Here is a 13,517-nt window from a genome sequence, read left to right on the forward strand (position 1 = left end):
CCTGCTTAGCTTCCAAGATCAGACGAGATCGGCATGCGCAGGATAACAGTTGCTGTCCAGTGATCATGCAACCACTCAAAATAGGTGGAGCTCATGCACAGTCTCACTCTGCCTCCACTGTGATAGCACAGGCACTGGGGCAGCCACCTGAATGTTGGAATGGTTAGTGAGCAGAGCACAGCAACACAGGTAGAAGTGAAACTACTCTTGTGATCAAAAGTGACTTACTACCATCAGGCTGCTTGCAGCTAAGACAAAATGATGCACATAAGGAATAAAAACTGAGGCTGAGGTTAAAGCTCAAACAAATACTTTAGTTATGGTTCTTAAATACTTATTTGTAAAGCATCTGGGTTAGGAACCAGTGGCTTTGCTAGGGAGATACAGGGGGTGTAGACTATATCGGGTGACCCGCAAAGGGGGAGGGTGATACCACTACTTGCCAAAACTTTTTAAATCTTGGTATTTTTGAATAATACCATCATGTTATATCTCAATCGATATGTGATTTCATGCAGAATACAAAAAACAAACCAAGTTGAAATATCTCTATGCTATTAAAAGTTATAGCCCAAAAACCTACGGCGATGGCACATCACCACACCCACTGCCTGGGATGCTGCATGGGATGAGGTCCATCGTAGGGATGACACCCTGGCCTCTAGCACTGGGTGACGCAAACCCTAGGACCAGAGGTTCTAACAGGTTTGAAAACACAAGACATAATCTAGGGAGCCCAATCCTATCCAACTTTCCAGCACTGATGTGTGCTGAGCAGGCGTGCGCTGCATCCTGAGGTGAGGGGGCAGTCCTGGAGGACTCCTGAAGGTAAGGGGACATTTGTTCCCTTACCTCAGGGCTGCATTGTGACTTCATCGGTGCTGGAAAGTTGGATAGGATTGGGCCCCTAATTTTCAAATCACTCTGTGTTTAAAAGTACTTGAAAGAACTACAGTCAATCTCTTTATATGCAAATTCTCTATCTGCAAATTTGTTTAGCTGCGAGGGGCAAAATTGCCACCTACCTCTTGTTATCTGTGACTCTGTTTTCATTATCCACTAATAATGAGCTGGTGCTGCATCAAACGGGCATTGGTATTGGCCCATGGACACATTGTCAGACAATGTGCCACACTTCCAGACTTGCCCCACTATTTTGGATACCATCTCTGGAACTCCAGCTGAACCTTCACAACCCTGACAATGATGAGAGGCTGATGATGAGAGGTCTCTGGAAGGCTACCTGAAGGCTGCTCTGGGGCTGGGGCAAGGTAAGGGAAGGAGCCAGGTGGAAGACAGATGGATGGGGAGCATGACAGGTGAAGTGACGCCCTCCCCACGGCTGATCTCTAAGGCCTCACTGTTGGGCCAGTAACCTTCAATGAGTCAGGGATATCCATCATGGAGAAATCGCCATCACCATTGCCATAACCTTCAACACATCATGGAGGATATCCGTCATGGAAAAGGAAACATCAGACGTTAGAGGTGTAGATGAGCCCTTGCCCCATAGACTTTGGGTTCATGGAGTGTATGGTGCATGTTCGGTGATCAAAATAGGTGGTTCATGGAGTGTATGGTGGAAAGAGTTCCCTGAAACCTAACCCCATTTTCCCCATAGGTTCAATGACTCTGTATCCACTAATTGGGTATCTACTTGGTTTTCCAGGAACCTAACCCTAGCGGATAATGAGAACTGACTGTAACTGCTGTGCATGTCCACCTCTCTAAAACAGTGGGTCTCTAAAGTGGAGATTGCTGCTTGCTGGCAAAGGATTCCCTGGAAGTGACTTAATGCAACAAAGAATGGGGGTGCACGGAGGCACTTTGCAGAGGCTTCCCTGCAGAACAGTAAGCACCGCTCATGTGGGAGAGGGCTTGGGAAGGATGCCAGTTCCAGCCCACAGGCTGGTGAGTAGAGAATGCTAGAAGCTCAGTTAAGAACTAGTAATCTGTCTCAGATGATTGGCAGGTTGGTAACTGCAGCATCATAGAACACTCCTGCCCACAGAATGGTGTGTCACTCTCTGTAGTTCCTGTAGCTGATGTGGCCCTTATTTACACCGAATGCCTTGCAGTGTGACGCCATCACGTCACTCCATACGTCTGGATCTGCTTTCCTAACGTTAGACCTCACCGCAGTCCACTGGTTCAGAGTGACAATTTAGCCTTGCCACAGCCCTATGAGGTAGACAATTCCCAGACAATGTGACTTTCCCAATGCTAGTCAGTGAGCATCTTTGCTGGGTAAGGATTTAACAATTGGACTTTCTAGTCTAAGACCAACTCTGTTCCCTTGCACAGCAATGGCTCTCAACCACATCGATTTCTGAAACTCTCTCTCCCTCTTAGAGCAAGATGTGGCAAAAAAAAAGGTGAAAATTAGATGTATCGCAAGCCCTTCAAATCTTCACCTGGCAATTTTGTGCAGTTGTGTCAAAGTTACTTTTGGGGGGGGGGGGTGGAGGTTAAAATTACACAGTGTGAACTTTAATTTAAATAATCGACACTGCTGCAGAGTGGCCGCAACCAAATAGACAGCTTCACTCAGGCCCCGGAGTATTTTTAGAAAACTGAACAGTGAAAAGTACACGGTCGCTAGACAGCAAGATGCTGTGAGAAAAGAATGAAATGCATTAGGCTGACAGTTTAGATGTACTCAGTGTCAATGATTGTAACCCAAGAGAGGGGTGCAAATGTTGGAGGGTCCGTCTCCTGCCCACAGCTGCCAATCCTGAGACCCAACTACCATGTGTTTGACATCTAGATGCAACCTACAGAAACAAGGAAGATCTTGCCTGCAAATCAGGAACCCAGGAAGATGAAGCAAAGGCCCATGCAGTGATTTCAACGCAGGAATAGCAATCCTACAAAACATTACCCAAGCACAGCTCAGCCAGCAGATGGGCAGGTTCATACAGCTCACTTCCAATGCAGGGCCAGCTTTAAGCCAGTTAGAACAATTGCTCCCAATTGGGCCCTGCCCCTTGGGGGAGGGCCTGCGCTAGGGTCATCTACTCTACTCTTGTCAAATACACACATTGTAGCAGACACCTAACACCGTGTTACAGGTTTTATAGAGAACAGCAACCATTTTAATTTTATTCTGAATCCTTCAAAAACGGTGTTGTAACTATTTTCTTTTCAAAGTTAGTCCACAGATTTTGTTTGCTTACTTGTAGGTTTGCATGTATGCCATTTTATACTAAAATGTGCTTAGATCCATTGGTCCATTAACTCACATGCACTTTTTAAGCACACATTTTGGTTGCTTTCCATCCTACCGTAGACATGTAAAGTCTACATTAAATTTTATTTATATCTCTAACATTCTACAGATGTCCTTCCATTCTTCTGCTCCCAGTGTTGGGCCAACAATTCTGAAGGGGGTGGGGCATGTGCATATGGGGCTGTGGGAAGGACTGGATTGCAGTTGTGGACCTCCCATTATGTCCAATGGGGCAAATGCCCCAGGAGCGAGGCTATAGGACCCTGCGGAAGCCTCTCTGAGAAGCTTCCCTGACGCAGCCTTGGGTTGCGCAAAGCTCTGTGAGCCTCAGGTGGGGAGGGGCGGATTTGCACACAGGGCACCATCGCAAACCTTTGCCCTGGGGCTGGGGATGTCCACCACTGCTGGATTGGACCCTGTTGCTTTTCCAATAATGTCAGCAGGGGTGCAAAATGATTTGAAACATGCTTGGAACTGGGTTTGAAAGAACAAACTTAGATGTGAGTTGCAGGCAAGTGGAGTTCACCGTCACTGCTCAGGTTCTTGGCTGTGCTGTGTACAAGACTGGGTTCCCAACCAGAAGACTGGCAGCACAGTTCGTGTTTGTGGTACTGAAAGACATTCCAAGAGCTAAGGCCCAAATTAAATGGAGGCTTGCAGAATGGAACCTGGATATCATGACTTATAACTGCCTACAGATCAAAGTATTGCTGTCTTCTGTATTTCTTTTTTCAAAATAAAGAAGATGGACTCCAACAGCAACAGACAGGATTGGGCTAAAGATGCCGTCAGAAAGCCGCTCTTTTGCGAGGAAAAGAAACAGTGTGAGAGAATCGCGGAGTAAACTCCAGTTATTTGGAGAGCCTTGGGGGATATAATGATGAGGCCTCCATTGGTGTGGAATGGCGTGATTCAGATAATGTTTTGGCAGGTGGGGAGACCCACTGAAGCGTGCAGGAGCTGTGTCAGCTTTGATAAACCAGTCAATGATTATGCACATGCCTGAAATATCAGTGCTGTCAGAGTCATTCGGAAGTCACACCAGCGAGCCCTCCCGTTTGTGAATAGGGAGCTATATTTTATGTTGCATGTGATAATTGCATGATGGACTGAGCTAAACCTGGAGAAGGCAAGTGAGAAATGATCAGCTCCTCTGCCTGAACTTGGTTCGTCGTGATTAATGCCTCCTCCTTATCTTGGCGATGTAGAAAAATTCTTAGAAGGTGTGAACAGCCAAGGAGCTGCCTTCCGGGATGACGTGCTGCATGTAGGGTTAACGATGTCCAGGGTGCTGTCCTTACTGACCAGCAGTGCCCTAATTCTCTTTCCTGCCTTATTACCTTTGGCAGAGCCACTTTAAATAAATAATTGGTGGCATCAGTATGAGAGCAGCTTGAATTGTGTTTTATAGAACCATAGAAACCTAGAGTTGGTAGGGCACCCACAAGGTCATCTATTCCAACCCCCTGCTTGTAGCAGGAAATCTAGGAAAACAGGAAAGTGGGAAATTTCTGTAGACACATGCCCTGCATTATATGGGAAAATGGCAGTTGAGATTAGGGCACAATCCAGAGAAGGTCTTCGGCTGTCTCAGGTCTCTTGCATCAGCTCAGGAGTGTCAGAAACATGCTGTAAAGCACTTTGTGCCTCCTTTAGAGAAGTCCGGGTCAGTGCACGGACACATGCTGTTCTTCCTATGCTGGACCTGGTCTGGTTGAGTTCGCTCCAGCCAAGGCAGACCAGCACAGGGGGTTGGAGAGGATGGCCATAGGGAAGTCCAGGGGTGAAGAGAGGGCATTTTGGGGGGGGGAGGGTGAACCAGGAGGCGGATCAGGACCAGGATGGAGGCCGGATCAGTCACTGCACCTTAGGCTGCAATCTAACCCCCACTCCTAGCCCAATTGGCCTTACATGGGCCACTCATGGGTCAGCGAATTGGTTGGTGAAAGTCCGAGTAGCCCCATGGAGTGACTGGTGCATGACTCAGAGTGAGGGGTAAATATCCCCTTACCCCAAGTTGCACTCCAGCCAGCACCTACCTTGAACTGGATATAGTGCAGGCCACTTGGTCTGCCTGTTCCAGTGCAAGTTAGGTTGGGGCTACCTGACGATTAGACAGGAGGGGTCTGCCAATGTCTAGCAGTCACAATGGCGTGAATGGACCCTCCATATTCAGAGGCAGTGCACCTATGAATACCAGCAGGAGAGGGCTGTTGCCTTTGTATTCTGCTTAGGGGTTTACCCTGTTTGGCTACTGTGGAAAGCAGGATTCCGGAATAGAGCAACCTCTGGACTGATCTGGTAGCCCAGATCCTTTGGAGGTGGCTTTCCTATTGAGAAAGTGTGAGATTCATGCATGTTTTGTGTGTGTGCATGTGGCAGGGGGAGTGCATCCTTTGGTAGTAAGAGGCCCACCTTCATCGCTGCATGATGTGCAAATCCACTTTTCATGGGTTGCCTAGAAGTATGAAGTGTGTGTCAATTGTGCCTCTAGTCGCTACTGCTGCTTTTCTCAGAGTGCGATGAAGCTCTTAGAGACCTAGACAGAAGCCAAAAGGGAGAAGACCCCCTGTTTTCAAAATCTGGAGAAGTGGGAAGTTGCTTTTGTTTGTTTCAGAGGGCGGTAGTGCCAGGTTCTCTCTGCTTCTGAACAACCCCTGACACTTTGTAAACACAAGCTAGAGGTGAAGAGGGCAGGAGGTCTGGTCTAGAGGGTAGAGCCTCCGTCTGCCTGAAGATAACATCCACAAGGCTGCCAGTTCGAGGCCACCGGCACCGTGCGACCTTGGAGCAGCTGACAAGCTGAAGCCGAGCAATTCCATCTGCTCTGAGCGTGGGAGGATGGAGGCCAGAATGTGAAGCCAGATCAGAATTGAAACACCTTGAATGTAGTCATTCTTGAAAGAAAGAACCTTCTTTGAAATGGTAAAAATCCCTATTTAATAAGGGATTTAATAAAGCCTGCCTATGTAAACCGCCTTGAATAGTCTTGAATAAAGACCAAGAAAGGCGGTACATAAATACCTGTTGTTGTTGTTGTTGTTGTTGTTGTTGTTGTTGTTGTTATTATTATTATTGTCTCTTTTTGTCCCAGCCAAGCTATGTTTTGGCAGTGCTGCTTAAAAATCCAAAGTCAGTACCCAGTTGCTGGAATCGAGCCTGCTGCAGCAGTTTGGAGGTCTTGTTTTTGTTTTGCTCCTGAATCCTTTCTCAAAGCAGCACACAGATGGGTGACTCTGGTTACACTCCATTGCTTCTTCTAATGCTCCTGATGTGTCTAACCATGTCTGATGGACTGCTGGCATTCAGAAAGGTCAGGAGGGCACTAAACAAAGCAAGCAACTTTTCAGAGTCTGAGAAACATCTCATGTCTCTGGAAACAACCTCCCCTCTCCACTCCTTCCCTATCAGTGCCTCTGAGGGCATGTCTACCAGACTGGCAAATCTTGCACTGAGGAAAGGAGACTCTTGGCTTTAAAACTGACCTTTACTTCCACACCTCTGAAGTCTCATTGCCTTTGTTTTGATCTGTTTCAGTTTTACTGTATTCAGTGTTTCCCAAACTACGGGTTGGAAAATTTTTGACGCATTGCAAAAAGTTTTTGAAACTTTAAAAAACAAAACAAAAAAACACTTTGGAAGCACCCTTGTCCGGTTTGCAGAAGAAAATGTTGGTTTTTATGAGGTAGTCTTCATACCCCAAAAATAAAATGTTACGTTGTTCAATATTCTAGAATAGTGTAATTGGCATGCCATAGGTCACATGCACATCTTGCTCTCCAGTTCAGCCTTCTGGGAATCCTGGAATTACTGTAAAGATTTGGGCGACACAACTCAATTTCTAGAGAAAGTCTATCAAATGTCTACAGACAAATACCATATATGAGGTCCCATGCAGCTTTAGGAGCACAGGACCCCAATTATTTGTTTATTATTAATAAATAAAATATTTTTTCTGGATTTTTTTTGTTTAGATTCATGATTCAAAACATGATAGATTCGTTTTTTAAAATTTGCGTTCCAGTGCTAAAAAAGTTTGGGAAACGCTGCTCTAGTTTCTCAAATAATGGGCCAGTTTGAATAAACCTTTCTAGAGTTGCCAGCCCACCAAGTTGGCCTGGGGTCTCCTGGAATCTGTGTTGATCTCCATTTGGGTTCTCAAATCAATACTGGAGGTATTAACAGAGTCTCCTTGGCTTAATGACATTATGTCATATTGTTTTTTTAAAAAAAATATCCATGAATAACTTTGGTCAGAGCTAGCAATCCATGTCTTCTCCCTTAGTTGGAACTACATGCAATGAGGGAGTGAGAAAGGCCTTGGATGTCCATTATTTGGTGTAATGCTGCTGTAGATCCTTCAAAAGCACACCACACTTGTGTTTGTATAGTTGGGCCTTCTGCACCTTGGATTTTATGTGCACGGTTTCTATGCAAATATTAAGTTTACACCTTTTGGGAGTTTCCCCACAGAATTCTCAACATTTGGAATTCATCTGCCCTGTCAACCTTAGCATACACATAGGTGTTCGATGAGCCTGACAGTGGGACAGATATGCTGTAGGGCACAAACTCACACCCCCACTCTACACGGCCTCTACTTGGGTAGAAATTTGTCTGTGGTTCCAATCCTATCCAAGTTTCCAGCACCAATGCAGCAGCAATGCAGCCCTGAAGTATGGGAACAAATGTTCCCTTACCATGAGGAGGTCTCTGTGACTGCCCCACCACCACCACAGGATGCAGTGCATGTCCTATTGGTACAGCTGCATCAGTGCTGGAAACTTGGATAGGACTGGACCCTGAACCAGATACATATTACCCAAACTGAAGTGTTACATGATCTGAAGCGTTTACAACCCCATGAGGTTCTACCACTCTAGCCTGTGAATGTTTTCATTGACCCTGAAACTTGATCATAAAATGTAAAGTTGGTTCCTTCTCACTGCATTTCATGCACAGTCCCATTAGTAAGCAGGTATAAAGACAGAGGAATTATAGGGAAATTGCGTCGATGCTTCATTTGTATTTGAATCTTGTTGTGCTTTAATGTGTGCCATTTTTCAATTGCCAGGAAGAACCAATCCACGTGCTGCTTTTGAAATTCAAGTGCAAAACGTGGCTGAGTTTAAATGGCAAAATATATACACTAGCTATCCTATGTTTTAAGTGGCGTGTGCAGATGGCGAAGTGGCTGGGTTTCTGTGCCTTAAAAATGGAAGCAGCGATCAGGAAAGAATGAAGCTACTCCTTCTGGGTTTATTGCAGAGAAACGTGGCTATTTAAATGCAAATCTCTCGCTTACAGAAGGTTGGCATCACAAGAACCTGTTGCCATTGACACTTTGGTGTTGCCTCTGCTCAGGTCCAAAAAGCAAACTGAGGATCTGATCTGCCTTGCCATCACCAGCACGTTCCACTCTCTTTGGCCGACAGTCGTCAGTTGATCTTTGGCTTGGAAACACAGCCTCCTTCCATTTAATGAAGATTTGAAGCAAGATTACCTTCTTTCTTTGATACTTGCCTTTGTCAGGGCAGCAGGGCAGGTTAGCCCTTGCTTTCCCGATAGCAGAGTGGCACGGGAGTGTAGGAAGACAACACAAGAAGTAGGCAATCCCAAACAGAGCCAAAGAAGCAGACACAGGCTTGTTTGTTGCAGAAGCAGGTATTGGTCAAGGAGCAGGCAGAAGAGTAGTCAGAAAACGGTCCAGAAGTTAGGGATACAGAGAGGCACAGTCACGATAAACAGTCCAAGTCACAGAATAAACCAGCAGCACAACACGCAGAAACTCCACCACAGCAACTCACATCTGGTTTCTGTTCTTGCCCCCATATACACCAGGGCCAGCCAATCAGAATAGGGCGACCTCGTCGTCACAAGACTGTCTTGTGACCCTTTCTGATTGGCTGTCTAGTGGTGCATTGCACCACTCCACTATAGCCTATGTGACTCTGCACACATCTGCCCAGGTCACGTGACTCCCACCTAACACAGGTGCAGTTGATTGCTGATTACACACATAGACAGTGCTGCTGTTCCCTTTTTTACATTTCACACCAGGCCTGGACATCAAGGCCCCTCCTGCCACATCCTGGCTAATAACAATTCAGGGCCTGGGATGCCATCACTGGACTAGACATCACGCAGGTGGAAGCCACTCCAACAGTCCCAGAGTAGCTTGTCCTTTTCGTCAGAGCTCGTCGACAAAAAAAATATCGGTTTTAGTGCCACCCGCAAAGATGCATCCTCCTGTTTCAATCATTCCTTCTTCATCCTAAGCAAACATGCTGGGACAAAAGTATGTTACCTTTACTGCAGTGTGGCTCTCTGCCAAAGAACTTCTCATGTCTACCTACACTGGGGACATAATTAGTTACTGGGAGGTGGGGGAGAGAATCAAGTACAACAGTTGATTAATGTCTTCAGGGCTACAGTTTTTCACCTTCCTTCCTTGTTCTGCTAGAGGCATGTGACCGATTTAAGAACTAATCAATGTATTCTGCAGAGGGAGAATCGATGTATTCTGTAGGAGGTGCTAGATTTAGAGTAGGGAATCTGGGACTCTTGACACTTCCAGGCTGTGGGTGGAGGAACTGCAACAGTGTGGGCAGGAATCATGCTTGGCTTGGCCTCTCTGCCTGATGTGAGCAACTCTGACAGGGGCAAAAGACACAGCCAGCCTCTCTTGCTGATTCCAGCATCTAGGTAGTCAAAAGGTATGATCTGCCTCTGGAAATTGAGGTTACCGTGTTTGTTGCTAATAGCCACAGATGGACGTCCTCCCGGTTATCATTGTTTTTCAGAGGGGTTGGATTATGGCATAGTATGGTGAGAAGTCCTATGGGACAGAGGTACAGCAACTGATTTGCATTCAGGAAATATCAGTGTAGATCCCTGGCAGCATTTCCAGGTAGGCTGAGAATATTCCCTCTCCAAAACCCTGGAGAGCTGCAGCCAAACAATGTAGTAGAGAATTCCAAGCTAAATTACCAGTGATCTGTCTCACTAAGGGTCCAATCCTATCCAATTTTCCATGCTGGTGCAGCTGTGCCAATGGGGCATGTGCTGCACCCAGTGCTGGAAAGGCAGTCACAGAGGCCTCCTCAAGGTAAGGGAACATTTGTTCCCTTACCTTAGGGCTGCATTGCAGCTGCATCAATGCTGGAAATTTGGATAGGATTGAGCCCTAAGGCAGCTGCCTGCGTTTAAACAAAGGTCTCCATTGTTGCCCTAGTGAAATATCATGTCTGATGGTTACTGTGTGAGATTATAAATCAGACCTAGGTAACAAGCTACATACAGGCGTGCATTGCTTAACAACTTTCAGCTTAATGACAGACTGCATATACAAGGGTGGTCAAAGCACAATAAAGGGGCTCTTAATGAGGCAGTCAGGTCTCCAAAAGCCTGCAGCAGAGTGTGTGTTTACACAAAGAGGCTCTTAATGCAAAGAAGAGGCAATCTGTCTCCAGTAGCCTATGCAGTCAGCTAGTGTGTGGTATGGAGTGTCTGTTTATACAAGAAAGGCACTAGATTGGGCTGGATGTTCACCTTAATTACCTAATCGCATAACAACGGGGATAAGAGAACATATCCCCATCATTAAGTGACATATACCTGTACATCCTAGTCCCATATCAGTGGTGGTTCCATTCTGGGGGGAGGATATGGAAACCATGCCTATAGGGAACACCTGTACACATAATAGCACCTGTGGCCCCTGCACCCATTACATCACTGGAATTTTATTGAAGAAGCACTAGTGGCACAAGTATTTCTTAAACAGTCTTGTTTAACTAGAGTTGAGCATGCAGGCAACTAGCCTGCACGCTACAAAGAGACTTTACAGGAGGCAGGAACAGGAGAAGCTTCCCCATCTTGGCCTTTAATAGAACCATGACTCCTGCCTCCCTCATCACCGTAGCGGCGGTTTGCTCCAGGAAAGAATCTCTTCTTGGGACCAATTATGTTCACATTGGAAACATCAAAGATGCAGGGCCCTTATCTCTCAACAGGAATATCATCTAGTTAAGCCCTATGGATGCAATCCTAACCAACCTTACCCCAGCACTGGGGTAAGGGCAATGCAGCTCCGAGGAAAAGGAACACACATTCCCTCACCTTGAGGAGGCCTCCGTGACTGCCACCCCACTGCAGGATGCAGCACATGCCCCATTGGCACAGCTGTGTCAGTGTGAAAAAGTTGGTAAGCATTTGGGCCCGTGTTATACTGGTTTGCTTCACCTTTCATTACAGCAGGATCTCCTTTTCACATAGGCAGGAAACCTGGAACAATAGCCATGTGCTTGCGCATGGCTGGCTGTGACACTTCCTTCCTCCTCCACTGCCTCTGGGAGCCTAATGTTAAAAGCAGGAACTCACCTTCCGCTTGGATCCCCATGCAGTGGTCACTGGCAGTTCTGCCTAGTAAAATGCCTTACTAGTGTTTACATTTGAGGTGCTCTCTTCCAGCACTTCCATTCTGCAGCACCAGCGCCACCCCTTCCCCGGTTCTCCGGAGGTTACCATATATCTCCTATTTATAATTATAGCTATCAGCAATTACTTTGGTAACTATGGATTAATTAGGGGGAAAAATGTACTATTAAAGTGTTAACAGATAAGACCACTGCAATTCCTTTTCCTGTACTCGTTTACCTTGTCAAATGGGCCCATTAAATCTTTGCATGTCGTACCTATAATTGCAAAGCACCAATTATCATACCTTTAGCTAAAGGAGGTGATAAGGTTTGCTAGAGTGCAACGCGATAAGAGATAAAAGTGGAAGGTGGCCTAATAATAACTTTTTTTTTTCTTAAAAGCTATCAACACCAAATGTATAATTCTGATAAGAGCCAGAAGCAGATGCCTTGAAAATTTCCACTATCTCTGAGCAAACAACATAGAGGGGTGGGATGCTGCTTCTTAGCAGAGATGTCAAAGTGGTCCACGGCCCTCATCTTCAATTCTGGTCTCCCTACCCGGCTGCAATGCACCTGTGTTTGCGTACTGCCCAGCCGAGACCAGAAATCGGAACAGAACAGAACCTTCAGGGAAATTGTAGTTCAGGAGTGCTATCTAGAAGTGTGTGATCATTTTTTTTTGGAAACGCTTCTGTCTTCCTGTTCTGAGCTGACCTTAAAAAATACTCATTTTCTAACTGGGATTGTCTTTCGGATTGCAATTAACCAGGGAAAATAACCTTTCCGTTCCCGACAGATCCGGCAATTACATATATTCAGAAATACTATAATCTGTGTGGAGTACCTTGAATCTTTTGGGACTGACCGGAGGGGGAGGAGGAAAGATAAGCACAACCAAAGCTTAAGGCAGTGGACTCACAATCTGGGATTTGAGTGGCAAACACAAGTGAAAGTGGATTAGAAGTTGCTGCAAGGTGATGTTTGCAAGTGAACTGGTGTTCCTTGGGGCCAGTGGCATAGCTAGAGGGAGTGCAAAGCACTAAATTTTGCAGGGAGACCCACCGCAGCGTGCAAGTGGCCCCTTCCCCTCCCTTCAGAAGCATTTCTGGCAGTGGGAGCAAAACGGAGATGTACGCATCTGTTTTGCTCCCACCACCCAGAATGGCTCTGAAGGGGAGGGGCCACCTGCATGCCATGGTGAGGCTCCCTGCAAAATGTAGTGCTTTGCACTCCTTTAGCTACACCACTGCCTTGGGCTGCTTTTGTGGTGGTGGTTGTTCTTGTTGTTCTTGCTGTTTACATAGTTATTAACTAGTTTGTTTTATCCAGACACTAAGTCCTTCTCTCTTCATATTTTTTATAAGTATCATCGAAAAATGTAAACTGTTCTCAGTAAAGCTGCTTTTCGCAGTTGGTCAATGGTAATTTACATGGCCCCAATAATATTAAGGTGTTCTTCAAGGTGTTTTGGAATTGCACTGAGGGCAACGAGAGTTGGTTGGCAACCTTCAGTCTCAAAAGACTATGGTATAAGCCTACAGCACCCAGTATTTCCACGTGGTCTCCCATCCAAATACTAACCAGGCCTGACCCTGCTTAGCTTCCGAGATCAGACGAGATCGGGCATGTGCAGGGTAACAGTTGCTGCCTGGGCAACAATCACCACTGGGATTACTCTAGTTTTGTTTTTTTTCCCTGCCACAACCTTTCAATTTCTATTTGCAAGTTCTTTTTGTGTTATTTTTTCCCCATTTCTTTTTCTTCTATTCCACTGTCTCCTGGTATTGCTCTATCAATTATTTGGACTTGTTTTTCTTTCTTCTCGACTACATCGTATTATGTGATAAATGTTTAGCTGTTTATAG

The 13,517-nt window shown here is 45.9% G+C and overlaps 1 pseudogene; it reads right to left on the bottom strand.

The window, feature by feature from the left end:
* Positions 1-13,184: 13,184 nt before the first annotated feature.
* LOC136660762 (5S ribosomal RNA) lies at positions 13,185-13,301 on the bottom strand (annotated as a pseudogene).
* Positions 13,302-13,517: the final 216 nt, after the last annotated feature.

Source organism: Tiliqua scincoides, chromosome 9 (assembly GCF_035046505.1).
Source record: "Tiliqua scincoides isolate rTilSci1 chromosome 9, rTilSci1.hap2, whole genome shotgun sequence".
NCBI classification, from domain to species: Eukaryota; Metazoa; Chordata; class Lepidosauria; order Squamata; family Scincidae; genus Tiliqua; species Tiliqua scincoides.